Source organism: Puma concolor, chromosome E4 (genome assembly GCF_028749965.1).
Source record: "Puma concolor isolate L17-30 chromosome E4, mPumCon1.1.hap2, whole genome shotgun sequence".
NCBI lineage: Eukaryota > Metazoa > Chordata > Mammalia > Carnivora > Felidae > Puma > Puma concolor.
In genome coordinates, this window is record NC_141683.1 from 9,430,858 (window position 1) to 9,449,497 (window position 18,640).

Sequence of the window (18,640 nt, forward strand, 5' to 3'; positions counted from 1 at the left end):
TTCTGAATTTTAATAAGACCTTCAGATGATTCGCATGCACATTAAACGCGGAAAACTATTACCCTCCAGCTGTGTGTGCCAGCCTGGCCCTGGCCCCTCACTCGTCATCACCTGCAGAGGCCTATTAGAATCACGGGACACGGGGCCCTGTTTAGACCCCAAAACCAGAATTTCCCCCAGTGAAGCCCAGAAATCTATTTTTATCACACCCCAGGGGCAATTCTGATGTGCATCCATATGGAGTATCTGGCCCCAGATTTTGCTCTCAGGAGGCACCCCAGTTTTCTCTCTCCACTCACATTCTTCATTTCAACTCTTCCTAACAAACCAAACTCACGAACTTTTTGCAAAGCGTTGTAGAGGCCGCCTCAAAACTGTACCATCATTCCTGTAGGTGGGGGGGAGGCGGGACGGTCCACGGCGTCAGGCCCAAGCCTGAAGTTTGGCCGCGTCCTGTCATCAGTGCTTCAGCCTCATCAGGGAGGCTTGACCAAACCTCCTGACGAACGCATTTCTGCGGCTCCCCCAGCCTCTCTCGCGGCTCGGGGAGCTTGAGTTTGCGTGGGGAGCCGCCTTCACAGCCCGGCCCAGAGCTGCGCAGGGCAGAGGCGGGGCGCGCCAAGGTCACGGACATTGGGACTCCTGCAGAAGCTTCCGCGGGGACGTCGTCTCCTGCGCGCCCGCCGGGTTCCCCTCTGCTCCCGGCATCTGGAGCCCGCGGGGAATGCGGCCACCTGAAGCCGGAACTGCCCCGGACACCAGACCCCACCACCCAGGTACCCCCCTCCCCGCGCGAAACCGCTCTCGCGCGTAACACACGTGGTCTTTATTAGTCTTCACTAAACTGAATGGAATTCTTGTCTTTGTGTCTCCTGGGTAGCCTGTCTCCTCCTGCACCAGCGAGCTGACAGGTGTTAGTTCTTTTTGTCTAAGCAGATACGATCCCGTTTCTAATTTTCTGACACGGTGGTTAAGATCTCCAGCTTTACTAAGTGAAAGAAGCCAGACACAAAAGGCCACGTATTGTATGATTGCATTTACATGAAATGTCCCGAAGAGACAAATCCTTAGAGATGGAAAGTGAGTTAGTGAGTGCCGGGAGCTGGAGGGGGGCGGGGGGGGGGGGGGGGGTGCCTGCTAGCAGGTACCAAATTGCTTTTGGGGGGGGGGGGGGCGATGAAAATAAAATGTGCCATTAGAGAGTGGTGATGATTGTATCATCTTGTAAATATAATAAAAACCACTGATGGTACGCTTTAAAAGATAGAAATGTGAATTATAGCTCAATGTTTAAAAAGATCTGGGGCTTCAGAATCAGACCATCTGAGTTCAAATTCCACCCCTGCTGTATCCCAGCTGTGTTACCTTGGATAAGCTAATTATCCTCTTTGAGACCCAGCTGCATAGTGTATAAGGAAGGACGATAGGGGCGCCTGGGTGGCTCAGCACCCGGCTTCGGCTCAGGTCATGATCTCACAGTCTACAAGTTCAAGCCCCCTGTCAGGCCCTGTGCTGACAGCTCAGAGCCTGGAGCCTGCTTTGGATTCTGTGTCTCCCTCCCTCTCTTCCCTTCCTCTACTCGCACGCGCCTCTCTCTCTCAAAAATAAACATTAAAAAATTTAGAAAAAAAAAAGGATGATAAAAGTGCCTATATCATAGGTTTGTTGTGAGATTAAGTAAGATAATCTTTGTAATATGCCGGGTGCACTATAATAAGTGCCAATAAATGTTCACGGCTAATTGTGAATCCAACCATTTTCAAATTTCAAAATGCATGAGATGGGGCACCTGGGTGGCTCAGTGGGTTAAGCATCTGACTCTTGGTTTCAGTTCAGGTCATGATCTCACAGTTTCGTGGGTTCGAGCCCCACACAGCCTGCTTGGGATTCTCTGTTTCCCTCTCTCTCTACCCCTCCTCCCTCTCTCTCTCTCTCTCTCTCTCTCTCTCTCAAAATAAATAAACTTTTTTAAAAAATGCATGAGAATCACCTGGGGAGCTTGGTAAAATGAATGCCCTTAGATTTTCAGATTTATAAGCCTAGAGTGTGGCTCCATAATCAGCATTTTTAATAAGCCTTAACACTCTGATACTGATGGTCTGGAAATGATACTATAATAAATACTGTTCTATACTCTTGAAAAATGGAAAAATTGATACACAAATGTTTTAAGAATTATGTGTTAGCTTCCCACTTAGGATGTAGAAAACTGGAAAGAACATCACTCCTACCATTACACCAAGAAAAAGAAAAGTTGAATAATCTGCAAATTCACCTTTCTTGACCCATCAGAGATCTGGGACTGAAAGACAGTCAGCTAACCCCAAACCCAAGGAAACTACAGGAACCTCCAGAGAGAGACAAATATAAGCACTTGATTATCTGGGGCCAATGCCGCTGGACCCAGATAAGACTAATTCAGCTAAAAATTTCAACAAATTGGCACACCTGTGTGGGTCAGTCTGTTAAGCATCAGACTCTTGATTTTAGGTCAGGTCATGATTTCGTGGTTCATGTGATTGAGCCCCATGTCGGGCTCTGCACTGAGAACATGGAGCCTGCTTGGAATTCTCTCACTCCCTCTCTCTCTGTCCCTCTCCAGTTCATGTGCTCGCTCTCTCTCTCTCTCTCTCAAAAATAAATATATAAACAAAGAATAAAAATCAACAAAAATTTCAACAAATTGCTAAAGGCTGAGCTTAGACCAGCAAGAGCCTATAGAAACCCTTGGGACACAGACAAAGGCAAATTCACACCCTCTAACAGGTTTTCCTCCACAGACCTCATTAAGGATACACAAAAAAGATGGAGAATAGGACACGAGTCTTCAGGCAGCATCCTATGCACTGCAGGCCTGGGAGAAAGAAGTAGCAGACACTGTGGGAAATGTCTGAAATTCCACTTAGATTCTTATCTCCTATCAAATCTAGCTTGGAAATATTGGCAGAAGGGCAACAAACCCTGTCAATCCTAGGACACTGGTGAAAAGCTATTGTAGCTGGGGAAAGGCAGGGGAGCAGCTCTATAGTCTTGGGAAGGAGCAGGAATATGTTCTGGACCCAGAGACCTATAGTTAAAGGTAAAGGAAAACCACTAAGAAAGCACCACCTCCAAGATGTAGAGACACAAGACCTGGCTACAATGGAGACTTAATCAGAACTTCAGAGAATGCTCCCCACCCCCCACCAGGCTAATAAGCATCTAGTAACTACTGATAGTACTCTACTGCTGAAAGAGGTGCAAAATCATGGTGAGAAACCCCATGGAAGCACAGGGCAAAAGGAAGATCTACACCCAAAGGTAGAGCAGACACCGTGGGGAGAAAACCTTCCAATAAACCAGCCACCACCCTAAACACCAGAGAAATTTAAAAATTTTTAATGTTTTTATTTATTTTTGAGACAGAGAGAGAGGCAGAGACATAGGGAGACACAGAATCTGAAGCAGGCTCCTGACTCTGAGCTGTCAGCACAGAGCCTGGCACAGGACTCGAACTCATGGACCACAAGATCATGACCTAAACTGGTCAGACACTTAACCGGCTGAGCCATCCAGGCGCCCAACACCAAAGGAGTTTAAAACTGTGTTATAATGAAAGTAACCATAGCAACGACAAATCCCAAACTGGTTTCCAACTCTTAATTAGGCTGATTCAACCCTCCATGCTAAATGCTAAGAATAGGAAAAAATGTCCATTTCCAGGGGTAACAACTATTTAACTCAGTCTCTAATACCCTAGACAAGATGTCTGGCTTTCATCAAAAAATTACAAGGTATGCAAGGAAACAAGAACAACAAAAACATTGTCAAAAGGCAAAGCAATCCATAGAACCAGACTCAGATGTGACACACATGTCAGAACCACCAAACAGGGAATTTTTAAATACTTATGATTATTATGGTAAAAGGCTCTAGTGGAAAAAATGAAAAACATACATGATGAGATGGGTAACTTCCACTAAGAGAGAGAAACTGTAAAAAAGAATCAAATGAAAATGCTAGAAATGAAAACCATAGTCACAGAGATAAAGAATGTTTCCAATGGGCACATCATAGACTTGAAATGAATAAGGGAATTAATAAGTAAGTTTAAAGATAGGTCAATAGAAATTACCCAAAGGAAAACCCAAAGGAAAAAAGAGCCAAAAAAAAAAAAAAAAAAAAAGGCACCCAAGAACTGTGGGACAATATTGAAGAGTCTAATATGCATATATTTGCGATCCCAGAAGAAGAAAACATGGCAGAAAAATATTTGAAGAAATAATGCATTTAAATTTATCTTCATTTATTCCATTTCCAGTGCTCTTCATTTCTTTGTGTAGATCCAAGAGTCTGTCTGGTATCATTTTTATTTTCTTGAGGAAATTCCTTTAACATTTATTGTACTTCTAAGTCTGCTAAAAGTAAATTAGTTCAGTTTTTATTTGTCCAATGAGATTTTTTTATTTCTTCCTAATCTTCAAAAGATATTTTTGCTGGGTATGGAATTCTGGGTTGACATTTTCTTCTTTCAGAAATGTAAGAATGCTACTCCATTGTCTTCTGGCTTGTATAGTTTGTGATGAGAAGTCTGCCATAACTGTTATCTAAGTGCAACGTGTCTTTTTTTTCTCAGGGGCCTTCAAGAATATCTCTTGGCTTGAGGTGCCTGAGTAGGTCAGTCAGTAAAGCATTCAACTCTTGGTTTCAGTTTAGGTCATGATCTCACAGTTTGTGGGTTTGAGCCCTGTATCAGGCTCTGTGCTAAAGCATGGATCCTCCTTGGGATTCTGTCTCCCTCTCTCTGCTCCTCCCCTGCTTGCTCTCTCTCTCTCTCTCTCTCTCTCTCTCTCAAAAATAAATAAACATCTAAAAAAATAATATCTCTTGGCTTTTAATATTTTGAATGATATGTATAGATGTGTTTGTGTTTTGGTATTTATGCTGTTTGGTGTTCTCTGTTGGTGTTCTCTCAGGTTCTTAGATCTGTGGTTTGGTGTTTTAATTTTGGACCTACCTTTGGTTGTTGGGAGGGTGTAATTTTTAAGCTGAGAACTGACAAATGAGTAGGTCTCAGCCAGAAAAAGAATGGTTGAGAAGGGGGTTTCAGAAAAGAAGATTCTGAACAGATGGAAGAAATAGCATGATTAATGGCCTATAGATGAGAGATCCTCACATTAAAAAAAAAAAAAGTGAATGGGAAGGTATAGCAGATAAGGCTGGAGAGACAGAGGATACATTTTGGAAGACTGTGTAACACACATCAACCGTCTATTCTTAGGGTAAACATTGAAGGCTTTTAAGCAGAGGAGTGACATAATCAGATTTAAATTCTTAAATTCCTAATTGTCATCCCACCTACTGACAAGAGAGTATATTTGTGCAAAATGTCTTAGATCCAATGGTCTACACATTTCCTTGGATAGAGTCTCAAGCTATGGGCTTTTCTGTCCCATCTTCCTTTGTTACGTCTTCCATCACCTACCACATACCTCCTAGTCTCCCTGCAAAACTTACCTATACTATGGTCCATTCCTTTGAGTCTTGCTAAGTATTTATCAATATCCTCTTTTCTCCATACAGTTATATTATATTTACCAGCCTTCTTTATTATTAGATGTGGCTATGTGCCAGAGTTCTGGCCAATATGAGCAAGAAATAAACTTTTTCCTACATCACTAAGATTTAGGGGTACTTAGTCACAGCATTTAGCCTACTCTGACAAATACATGAAGTAACTATCTAGTTACAAAGAAACTAATGTTTAGATGACTAGTAAATTCCTTGGGTCCATATATTATTTTGTTAAAGTATCATATTTTACATAGAAGGATTAGAACACATAAGTAAAAGTTTGTGTATTCTGCAACTCACGCAACATTGAGGGCCTCACACTTTACCAGTCTACCTCTAGGAAGTCCCTGACAACACTCCTGGGATTCATGCTTTTAATTAAGCATGGTGTAGAACAACAGAAAGTGCCTTGATTTTATAGCAGGAAAGCCAATATTCCAGTTCCTATGATCCATGTGGCCTCGTATAAGTTGCTGACCTCTTTGGTGTCCATGTTTTAATCTGTAAAAGCAGGAATAATACCAGGGTAAAGGATGACACCGACAGGATTAAGCAAGGCCACATCTGTGTGGTAGATTGCTACTTCACCTATATCTACAGCCTTTCCTAGGTGATTCTGCAGCTGCTCTAACAAAAAGAATGGAGCACAGTCCCCCACACCTTGACACCGAGTTCAGCCCTGTGACTTCCTCTGGCCAGTATAGGAGTAAATGAGGCCTTGCAAGTTTCTGCTTGCTCTCTTTTGCCTCTTCTATCACCCTCTCTGCCACAGGAGGACATGTCTGGGTTAGCTTGTTGAAAGCTAGGAGACACCCAAGTCACCTCAGCTTGAGGCCATCCTAGATCAACCGACAGCCAGCCAATGTCCAGCTATGTGAGCAAGCCTAGACAAGACCGCAAAGCTACAGACATGTGAGCAATAAACACTTGTTGTCGTATGGCACTGACATTGCAGAGCTCTTTGTTATATGGCATCATTGTGGCAACAGATAACCAATAGAGTCTGTGAGATTAAATCCCCACAAACTGTAAAGTACTACACAAATGTAAAGTATTAAAGCTCATGAAAATTATATATATTATATAATTATGTTTATATAATTATATACTATTTAATTATATATTTATATACTTTATATGTATATTTGTATGTTATATAGTGATATTATATATATTTATATATTATATATAAATATATATCTTTCTGAGCTTTAATAATTATATAATATATATACATTTTATATATGAATCAAACATAATATATTTATATTTTTAATATATTTTAGTATATTATATAGTTACATTGTATATAATTTATGTGTGTGTGTGTGTGTGTGTGTGTGTGTGTGTGTGTGTGTGTAGCCAAGGACTCCATTGGTCTATGAGATATTAGAGCCTATTGAAAAAACTCATTAAGTCCTTATTTAGAGAGTCATGGAATCAAAATTTGAGTTGGACAGAACCTTGGAGATTGTCTAATCTACCCTTATACCTGTATATGGAGACTCTTCTCCATATTGATTCCCTTTATGGGTACCAACAGATTTGTGTCCTCTAGCCCCTCTATGCTGGGACATCCTTACATCCTTCTCTGTCTCTAGCAATACCTGTGTGGACAACCCAGGAGGCTCTAGGTCCATCCTTCTCACTTGGCCATTCCCCTGTCTTGATGTCTGTGGCTGATGCTCTGGTCATGCTGTGATTTACAATTTTTCCAGATGCCTTCAACATGCAGCCACTTGCCAAAGTAAAAGTTGCTAATGCCATATCATTGATCACATGTTCCTGCATATTGCATTAATCTTAAAGACCCAGCTTAATGCACACAAGGACACCCTCCCTGAGTATCGAAGGGCTGGTCCACAAAAGCTCATAAAATAGGCATCCTCCGGATTTCCAAAGGAATGGAAAGCCACAAGAACAAATTGGAAGAGAAATCGGGCAAGCTGTTTTTTATTTTCTAAAGGAAGGAAGAAATTATTTAGCCTGATTCAGGGCTCTTTCAGGCACCTCACACATTATTATCGCTGAACAAATGCTTATTATTCTTCTTAGCAATGAGGTAAGCCGAGATGGACCTTTTCTTCCCTAAAAGGAATCAGGAGTACTTCCAAGTCCCATTTCTGCATCCTAAATGCTATCTTCACCTTAGCAGCCGAAGGATCTTTTTTTCCTCTAACCTAGAAGGCAGGAGGCAGAGTGCCTGTCTAGAAAAATGACAAATCAGACATGACATACATACAGACCTATTACTTCTGTCATATTTCTCCTCTTAACTTTTCTCAGCAATTAAGGTTTCCATGAGCTTCCCACTCCTTTTCAAATCCTGCTCGTGAGGCAGTTGTAATTAAATTCCCTTGATTTCCCAGTGCTGCTTCTTTGTAAAATAACTTGATCTTAGAAAAGTTCCCTTTCTAAATTTCCCCGCACACCCTTTCCTGACCTGGACTGTGATGGTGTTCGAAATCTTTTCCTTTCTTCTGTATCTAAACCTAGGTCAAGCACTGCATCCTCCAGGAAGTCTTCCCTGATGGCTTAACCCAGCTTCATTTGGATGCCCTCTCTCTGGACTCCCATAACCCTCTCTATATCCCTCTATCCAATTTACCATGCTGTCTTTTAGTCATCGGTATCCTTATTGTCTCCCATGCTTGGCCTGTGCACAGAGGACAGGGTCATGCCTCAGTTGCTTTTCATCCAGGAAGCCAGACTTTCCCGTAGAATTCAGAAAGAGAAAGACTGACCAGTAGCTGATGTACCCTCATGGCAACTATTTCGTTCCCCTTGACAGTATGCTCCACGTGCTGGCCTAAATCAAACTTTGCCTTTGTTCCTGCCTTGTTAGCATCACAAAGATAATTTACCTGGGGGTGAGCATCATGGAATCTTCTGAAATCATCAAACTATCAAATAACTTTTTGCTACCTGGTCTGCGGGCAGATTTATACTAAGCACTATGGGGGGGGGTAGATAATAAGGAAATAGAAAACTAGGTCTCAGACAATAAGAAATATATTATCTAATTGAAGATTCAAATGTATGCATATAAAACACTAACTTTGCATCAGAGAATATGAGTGCAAATAAATTACATACACATTAACAGTGAGAGGAGAAAATCAGAGAGGGAGAGAGTGCAGGAAAAGGAGGAAAGTTGGAAGGGCTTTTGAGGCAGCTTTGCAAACGATGCTAGGGGTGCCTGGGTGGCTCAGTCAGTTAAACAACCCGGTCTTAATTTCAGCTCAGGTCATGATCTCACGGTTTGTGAGTTCAAGCACCGCGCGGGGATCTGTGCTGACAGTGAGGAACCTGCTTGGGATTCTCTCTCTCTCAGCCCCTCCCCACGTGAGGAACCTGCTTGGGATTCTCTCTCTCTCAGCCCCTCCCCACGCACCCCCCCCCAAAATGAACAAACAAATATTAAAAAAAAAAAAAAGAAGCTAGACTCAGGTCTTGAAGGAGAGTAGGATCTCAGGAGAGGGGAGAGGACAGGGTGCAGCCTTTGGAAGGAACAATATAAACAAAGGTTCAGAGGCAGGATCTGTGCAGTCTGTTTAGATTTGGAGAATCACGAGTAGACGTGCGTGGCTTGGATGAAGGCCCTTGATGAGGAATAATGGGAAATTAGGTTCCAAAGCCAGACCATATTATCTTGATTTTCCCCCCAATAAAAAGAACCGCCTAAGTCACCTACTTTTAAAAGGCCCCATCAAATCCACGTCCTGAACAGGAAATGTGCACTTAGCAGGGAATGTGCAGTGTTACTATAACTCAGCCACCGCCAATTACTCTCTTCAAGAGAACCGTGTTAACTCTTGACTAACCAAAGGGTGTTTCTCTGGTCTGTTCTCTCCCTAATTCAACCAACCAGTACATCTTGTACACCCACTGCTTCCTGCTCTCTGTACGAAACTCCCTAAATCACTCAAAAATGAAGGAGACAGAACTCCTAACTTCGAAGAACGTATTTTTGTCTTATTTTCCTTCTTCCACACTTCTCTCTCTGCTACCAGTTTTTAGGGACAGTATCCTTTTAGGGGCTCCATCAGACTCCAGACCTCCTGTAATTAAACACATTTGAAACATGCTGGTAGGTTTGAAAAGAGAGGAAAGAAGAAAGCAAGTCAATAAATAATTTGGAGGTGAAATGCTTACATCTGGAGAGCCTTCCTTAGGATGTTAGGTCTTCAGCTAGCCTCTCCTCTCAGTGATTAAGAATTGGCTCTCTATCTGCCAGCAACCTTCTTTTGTATCTCCCTCCGATGAGAAATAAGAGATCTCTCTTCTTGTCTAAATGAGGAGAGAAAATCGTGGCCACACCAAGATAACACAGTCCAACTCACCCTTCTGAGTCTGACTTCGACCAGCCCCCAGGCCAGCTCCAAAACAGCACAGCATGGCTGGAAAACCCTCCCTCTCAACATGCCAGGCCATGTGTCTCCTATCATTCAAATAATTCCTGAAATCCCAACCGCTCTGTGGTCCTTCAGGACTCCAGAGACAAATAACTGTTTCCCCTCATCAGACACTACTCATGAAAGGCTTTGGCCACTTTCCCTGATGGATCAGCACCCCCACCCCAATATAGAATGAATTCTACTTTGCTCCGTACCCATAAACATATGGGCCCTTGAATCATACGTATTATAAACAGCCTACGTTTGAACTCCTCTGTGGCACCCTACAACCTCTCTGTGGGTCCAATAGTCTTGGGTTTGTTGGGATCTTCGGAGCCAGCCCTGTCAGTGTTGTTTTCATAAGTGGACTGGAACAAGACCAGACCAAACAAGCATTCACACATGATTTTCTCACTTAAAAACAACTGCAAAAACCAACACTCCTATGGCATTTATAAAATGCTTTCATATCCATGACCTGTTTTCTTCTTCAACCTAACCCTGCGAAGTAGGATTTCCTTTACCCTCTGTGAATAAAGAAATGGATGTTAAAACAGATTAAGTAACTTGCCTTTGGTCAATAAGTGGGGCCCAGAAAACTATTTTAAATGAGCTCCTTCTAGATTCTTCACCTGACACCATAAAACAAAATAAATATTGGACAGATTAAAGACTTAACAAATAAAACTATGAACAAAAGGGGAAAAAAATGAAGATTTTGCCTGATCTCTGGATGAAGAAAGATTTTTTTAGGCATAAAAACACTGGAAGAAATCAAAAAAAAATGAAACATTAGATTAGTCTACATAAAAATGTAAAACTTTTGGGGCACCTGGGTGGTTCAGTCGGTTGAGCATCCCACTCTCGATTTCGGCTCAAGTTGTGATCCTGGGGTCCTGGGATTGAGCCCTGCATCAGGCTTTGCACTGGGTGTGGATCCTGCTTGAGATTCTCTCTTCCTCTCCCTTTGCCCCTCCCTCACTCACTCTCGCTCTCTAAAAAAAAAGAATAGTAATAATAATAATAATAAATATTTTTTAAAAATGTAAAACTTTTATATGTCCCAAAGCCAAATAAAAAGCCAACAGCCATCTGAGGAGAAACTGTCTGAAAACTAGATAGGCTCCTATGAAGCAGCCTTGCTCAGTCACCGTCTGGGGCCAGCTCTAGAAACTAGGACTTTGCTTCAAAAGCTGAGGCCACTTCCGAAGCAGCTCACCAGCTCTCTAGCAAAGGGACATTCGAGTGGCACATATCACAATCTGCACAGGAAAAAAGCCTGGAAACTCATCAAAAGGCTAATAGTGCCTATGGAATTATGCATTACTTTTACTTTCTTCTTCATACTTTTCTGTACTTTCCATGTTTTTGCAAAACACATCATAATTGGGGGAAAAAAGGTTTTATACTCAGAAAAAACAGAGTTTTATTTTAAAATGAGGATTATCAAAGGATTTCTGTTCTCCCTAATCGTTCTCAGTCTTATCACCACACATCTTCTGAGAGTGATGTCTCTAATATATTCGTAGTTTGCTTAGAAACATCTGAGTTAGGACATTATTTTCAGAACAAAATAAAGCTTGAAATTACATGTATCCACACAGAACACTGCTTTTGGTTTGCTCTCTGAAGCCTTTGCTTCCTTGAAGGTTTATGAAAAATTTTCTGGGGTGGGGGATGCTCCCGGGTGGCTCAGTTAGTTAAGCCCCCGACTCTTGATTTTGGCTCAGGTCGTGATCTCACAGTTCATGAGTTCATCCCCTCATCGGGCTCCGCACTGACCGCATGGAGCCTGCTTAGGACTCTTTCTCTCCCTCTGTGTCTGCCCAACTTGCACTCTCTCTCTCACACACAAAATAAATAAGTGAGCTTTAAAAAAATTTTTTTGCCGATTTGCTTCTCCTAACAACTGCATTGGAAGGAAGAAGGAGAAGCAGGTGGGAGGAAGGGAGTTCCCACGTAGCATCTGCACCGGGCAGGGTGGGGCAGGGGGTTTACACCACCACGCCACCTGTGACAAGTGTTTTTTGTCATGTGGGGATATCAAGGTTCATAGTCAAGTACTGTAAGAGCTGGAGACAGGATTCACTTCAGGTCAGCTTGGCCCCAAATCTTTGCTCATTCATTTACACCTCACGTCCTCCAATCAAGAGCTATGTTCACATCGTGCAGCTCAGCCAATTTGGGGGAGTTGACCACTGGAAGTGCCTGGGCACACCACAGGCAGTTCTGCCAAGCATGGACTGAGAGTCAAGAGATTGTGTCCTAACATCAGCTGTGTCCAAAGGGCCACGTGACCTTGGACAAGTTTGCTTTCTTGCCCACAGAAGCAGTGGCTGGGACTAGCGGTTTCAAAAGGGCTTTCCTTCTCTTAAACTCTGACTCCCTAATAGTCATTTAAATGTGTGAAAATGGTGCTCTCCACAAGCCAGTGCTGTTCGTTCTGCTTCAAGGGCACAATTCTCTAAACAGGTCCCTATGATGGCCTTATCAAGGACCACTGCCAAGTTCATTCACTATGGCACTGTTTACCCACAGAAAACTGGTAACAATCTAAACATCAGTGGAGAGAGAACGGGGGCACCTGCGTGGCTCAGTCGGTTAAGCGTCCAACTTCAACTCGGGTCCTGATCTCATGGTTCTTGAGTTTGAGCGTGCATCAGGCTCTGTGTTGTCAGCAAGGGGCCAAACTGTTCCCTTCTCTCTGCCCCTCCCCTACTCTCTCTCTCTTTCTCTCTCTCTCTCTCTCTCAAAAATAAACATTAAAACACGAACGCACACACGCATGCACACACACACACACTCTCTGGAGCTTTCATACGGGGCACCACAGAAAAGGCTGGGTCACATAATTCATTCCTTGAAAAAATCTCTGTAACATCCTAACACACACTATTAACTGACCATGTAATGCCATCAACTTAATTTCCTCCAACAAGAGTAATGCAGGACCTACTATAAGCTAGATAGTATATGAATCTCCACATTCATATAAGGCATTCTACATATTCATATAATGAATTTGTCTCTGGGCCCCAAGGTGCTCTCAGTCTGGGAGGGGGGTGGGTGGGGAATGCATAATTATGGTACATTATAATGAGAATTGTCATACAGGTACAAAGTCCAAGAAAGCCTAAGGTAATTCTGTCTGGAGGAATCTAGAGGCCCAGCATTTAACCTGGATGTGGAATTTGAAGTGGGTACCTACAGAGTGAGCGGGACCTCGTAAGTCACAAGAGGACAAGACAGAGGACCCAAAGGGTATATAATATAGAGAGAACTGGCACACTGCAGGGGCCAGCGGGGGCCAGCAGGCACCTATGAGGCTAGGGAGTAGCAAATGAGCTGGGGAAAGGAGGCTGGGTCAGGCCCTGAGGGTCGGGAACATCATCTGTACACAGGACAATGGTGAGCCATTAGAAGTTTCCGCGCAGAGGAACAGAGCAATTAGAAGGCTTTCCTGACAAAGACAGATCACTCTGGAGGCTGTGTGGCCAGCAGATTAATAGGTATCTGGGTCTGGGTAGATTTAATGGCCCTGAATATTTAACTAAGTGAGTTTCCTAAACACGAAAAGTATGATACATTTTAATGCGTTTCTGTCTCTCTCTCTATGGCAACTAATCTTAATTATCTCAGAAATCTGAGTTCAAGAAGGTATCTCACCTGTTTATCTTCAAAGGAAATAAGTCAAGGGTTTACTCTGAGTATTAAATGTGCATCTTTATAGGTTTAAGTCTTAATTAAATAGCAGTGGGATCCATACGCAGGTTACTGAAAGTGTAAATACCTGGAAAGAAGGGGGGAAATATTTGAAATTTGTCATGTTGAAGTATTGTTATTAAAAGAACAGAAAACTGTTAAAAACCAACTCATTGTACCCTGCTGTCTGTTCAGGCTGCTGTAACAAAATGCCACAGCCCGGGCGTCTTGTAAACAACAGAAATTTATTTCTCACAGTTCTGGGAGCTGGAAGTCCAAGGTCAAGGTGGTGGCATGACTGAGCGAGGGCCCTTTTCTGGGTCTCCAACTTCTTGTATCCTCACAGGGCAGAAGGGGTTGGGAGCTCTCTGAGGTCCTCCATTATGAGGCATTAATCACATTCATGAGGCTTTATCTTCACAACCTAACCTCCCCCCAGAGGCCTCACCTCCTAATACCATCACACTGGCCTTTAAGATTCAACCATAGCACCTGGGTTCCATTTACTGCATGTAAATTCATACGTTCAATTACAAAAAAAGTCTGTGGAGGAAATAGGATCCAGTCTACACCCTTGTCCCTCCACATCTGCTACCTCCCACCCCCTCCCCATCCCCGTCACATATATGAGCAACACCCAACACCAGCGCTGTAACCCAGTTCTGCCATTGTGGTTTAGCTGACTCCAAAACTTTAAAGAAAGTCAGCCCTAAAGCACTAAAATTGGGGTAACCATTCAGGACAGCAGGACAAGTAGAAAAGGAAGCAATCTCAGTAGAGTCAAAAACAGGGGTGGACCCTGCACCATACATATCAGCATAAGCAGTAAGTTGGGCATGTATTCGTTCAGAAACCAGAGAGCACCCAGTATATGCCCAGCGCTGGCCCAGGCACTGGGACTGGTGAGAAATCGGAAACAGCACTTTTCCTCAAGAAAACTCTGTCTCTTTTGATGCTTCCTGCAATTCTCTAACTGCTTAAGTTGTTCGGAGGAGGAAACTGAGGTTCAGAGATGCTAATGCACTTCTCAAGACCAGGATGCCATGTGGGGGGATTGAGAATGAGGCAGGAAGACTGGGTGAGAGTTGAGCACTGAGTCACTGACTCTGAGCACAAGCGCAGGAGAGCACCTGTTGTAAAAGAAGTCCCCAAGTCTAGGGGCCAAATTTACACACAGGGACCCCAGATGAAGGGGCAGACCGCTGCCTAGGCAGGAAGCATTGCAAACCATTATGCGCCCCCTAAGACCATGTTAGCTTTAAAAGTGTGTGCACATGGGTGCACACACGCACATGGACCGACTTCCTAACTCCAGTCAAGATATCCAGTCAAGGCAGCTTATAGAGTGCACTGCTGGAGGCACACAGACCTGGGTTCAAATCCCAGATCTTCTGCTCAACAACGCGTCAAGCTACTTAACCTTGCCCTGTGTTACTAAGCCTTATCTCAGGGGGCTGCAGTGGGGAGGGGGAATTCTAGAAGAAATGATGCATGGAATGTGCTTAGCAGAGTGCCTGGCATTCAGTGCCAATCGGGAAAAGTGAACGGTGACACTTTCCACTCAAGAAGACCCAAAGCAAAAATGTGATCTGTTCTTACAAACGGGTTCCTTCTGCACCTGGTCTCTCTACCTGCATGACTCCTACCCACTGGCCAAAACCGGGCACCGCTCTCTCTTCCACTTGTCACACGGCCGCCCTTCCCCCTTTCTCCGCCATCTTGACCATCACAGCTAGCACTTCCGGTGTGATTCTACGTTCAAAGATACTAAGCCAAGCATTTTACAAGATCTTTAATTGGGCAGCAAAACCCTCACGAGGAAGGTACTATCATTATCTCTGCTTTGCATCTGGGGAAACTGAGACTTGAGTTAAGAAACTTGCCCAAGATTAGAGTGCCTGGGTGGCTCAATCGGTTAAGTGACTGACTTCGGCTCATGATCCGACGGTTTATGAGTTCGAGCCCTGGGTTGGGCTCTGTGCTAACAGCTCAGAGCCTGGAACCCACCTTGGATTCTGTGTCTCCCTCTCTCTCTGCTCCTCCCCTGCTCACACTCTGTCTCTCTCTCTCCTTCAAAAATAAACAAACATTCAAAAAAATTAAAAAAAAAAAAAAAGAAAGAAAGAAACTTGCCCAAGATCACATAGCTATTTTGTGAGAGAGATCACATTTTATAGACTGTTTATTCCAAAGCCCAAACGCTGAACTATTACACTGTGTTGCCTCCCAACGAACCAGTCACTACCTTAGCCTGGTGCATTCTCCCTGTGGCTTCCTGTCACTGTACTGCAACCACATCCCGCTCTACTCAAGCCCAGAGGGCTCTGTGGGTTTTCGGAAAGTGGTATGGACCACTGAATTCCCCATCAGCCTCAGAATGCCAGGCTGATGGGGAATACGACCAACACAGTGTCTCTGAGTCTGAGAAAGGGTATTGCTCAGCTGGCAGCCACCCTGGTGGGGAGGGTGGGCAGGCGGCATGGAGGCCAAGGAGGAAGGCAGTCCATGAGTCTAGGTGTGAGGTACAAAGGGCCTGAGGCGAGGGGTGGGGGTGGGAATGAAAAGGCTGCATGCGACAGACATTACCTCACCAGGCACAAATACTCCCAAGGCTGGAGCTTTAATAATTCTGTTACTAGGGCAACAGCAAAAGAATCTATCTCGGAGAGAACCCAGCGCGGCCCGTTTTTACACAGAAGCATGGCGGCTGTAAGCTGGGTTCTCTCTGAGATAGGGGTGAAGGCGAGTGGCCAAATGACACAGCAAGCCGCGTGCACCAGGATTTTCCCTGAGGTTTTTCTAACCTTTCCATCCTTCCTAGTTTGGGAAGTGGAGAGACATTTATCCGAAGCAAGCTCTCCAGGAAGGTAGACAGCGTGATCCATGAAGCAGGGGCTATTTGAGCCCCACGACAGGTTAGTGAGCCTGCCTCTGATACTTGGACACTTGGGGTCTTGTGGAGAAGGGCTCAGGTTGAGAGTCAGCCTGGAGACAGAAGCGAAAGCATTTATCACAACGTTAACCAGTCGCTCAGCTACCTGCCTTCCCCTTGCTTGGCACCACTGGGACTCTGGCCAGGCCTTAAGAGTGTCTTCTTCAGTCTGTCCAGGAAGTAAAGAGCTGGGAAGACCCTCCTGGGAGAGTGAGTTCATGGGCTCTGATCAGAAATACAGACGCTCCTTGTAAGACCCACGGTAGAGTAAGCTTTCTTCCCAGGAGCTCCGTGGTCCTCCCCCCATTGTCCTTCTGGGAGTATGGCAATGACACACCCACATGACTCCATTGACCTCTGACAGCAGCCCTTCCAAAAACCCAAGAGCCCAAGCACCTGGGTGGCTCAGTCAGTTGAGCGTCGGACTTCAGCTCAGGTCATGACCTCACAGTTCATAAGTTCAAGCCCCGCATTGGGTTCACCGCTGTCAGCACAGAGCCCACTTCAGATCCTCTGTCCCCCTCTCTCTCTGCCCTTCCCCGGTGTGTGCTCTCTCAAAAATAAATAAAACATTAACAAAAAACAAAAAACAGCCTTTCAAAGATGCTGGGAAAACTCTGAGACCTTCTTACCTGCCTCCCTCAGGATTCATGCTCTCCTTTTCAATTTCTTTTTTTTTTTTTTTTTTTTCAACGTTTATTTATTTTTGGGACAGAGAGAGACAGAGCATGAACGGGGGAGGGGCAGAGAGAGAGGGAGACACAGAATCGGAAACAGGCTCCAGGCTCCGAGCCATCAGCCCAGAGCCTGACGCGGGGCTCGAACTCACGGACCGCGAGATCGTGACCTGGCTGAAGTCGAACGCTTAACCGACTGCGCCACCCAGGCGCCCCTCCTTTTCAATTTCTACGCCAAATGCCAACTTGGCCCCTCTATGTGACACCCTGTGGGGACACCCTTCACCTTGCCCATGGCATTTGTCTCTACCTCCCACATGACATATTTTCTTGAAAATCTGTGTGCGAGGAATGCTGAAGGAGAGACAGGACTCCATTTCCCTCAGTCCTCCTCCTAACCGCCCAGAGCCTCTGTGAAGTACAGATTCCCCCCGAGAGACCACCAAAGGCTTCCACTGCTTTCGAATTTCAGTGTCAAAGGTTGTTCTGAAGGGCAGGAAGGAGGTGGGTAGCCATGCTGGATTATGGAGAGATTTCCATGATAGTGGCTCTGCCCCTTCTGGGGCTTTGATAAAGTATGAAATGCCCAGTGGTCTGCCCAATGGATACAGCATGTTCCAGATGGCCTTGGAAGGAATTCCTCATTACAGAAATATGGGTCACCTCAGGCATCGACGAGTCAACGGTTGCTGGCTTTGCCATTCATTCTTTGAGCTTAGGAAAGTTGTTTTTCTATTCAGCTTCCTTGCCTGCAAAAGGAAGACAATTATACAAAACAATCTCAAAGGTTAATGTAAGTCTTTAAAGCTGAAAAGGTTGTAAGCCTTCTGACAGACAAGGAACCCCAAAGTGTAAATAGATCACATAACAATAGTGGTTTGAGCTGGTCTAGAGTTAATGTACCATTTAGTGCCTCGGAGGGGCACTTTTATAGTACATTTATTCCATGGAGCCTATAAAAACAATAATGAGCATTTTGAGGCATTTGCATAAGTGGTGGTGGTCTGGCTTAGTAACTAAGAGCTTGCACTCAGGAATAAAACTTTTTGGACCCAATCCTGCCTTCATCACTCATCAGCTCTGTAGCCTTGGACAAATGGCCCCTCTTAGAGCTTCTTTTTCTTCATTTATAAGATAGGGTCATGCCACATGACTCGCTGCATTGCTGTGAGAATCACATACCTGACAGGGTGAATAGTAAAGGGTAGTTGGTAGGTTATATTAAATGATACTCAATCTTTATAGCAATCCTGGAGAAGCATTATTTGGCATCCCTATTTTATCAAAAAGAAACATGTCCATAGAAGCTGAAGTGTTTGCCTGAAGTCACTCGGCAAGGAGTTTCTCCTTCCGAAGCTCATACCACAACACAGGTGTCT

At 44.2% G+C, this 18,640-nt stretch overlaps 1 long non-coding RNA gene across 2 annotated transcripts in view; it reads right to left on the reverse strand.

Annotated features, from left to right (window-relative positions):
- The window catches only part of LOC147572452 (uncharacterized), a 72,461-nt gene that overhangs the window by 49,329 nt on the left and 4,492 nt on the right, over positions 1 to 18,640 (reverse strand). Inside the window, exons 2-5 of one of the 2 annotated variants that reach the window (XR_015245784.1) lie at positions 17,925 to 18,010; positions 16,457 to 16,637; positions 13,617 to 13,740; positions 10,783 to 10,945 (exon numbers count right to left, since the gene is read on the reverse strand). This is a non-coding gene — a long non-coding RNA (uncharacterized LOC147572452). The remainder of the gene's footprint in view (positions 1 to 10,782; positions 10,946 to 13,616; positions 13,741 to 16,456; positions 16,638 to 17,924; positions 18,011 to 18,640) is intronic. The other variant, XR_015245785.1, reaches the window with a different exon arrangement.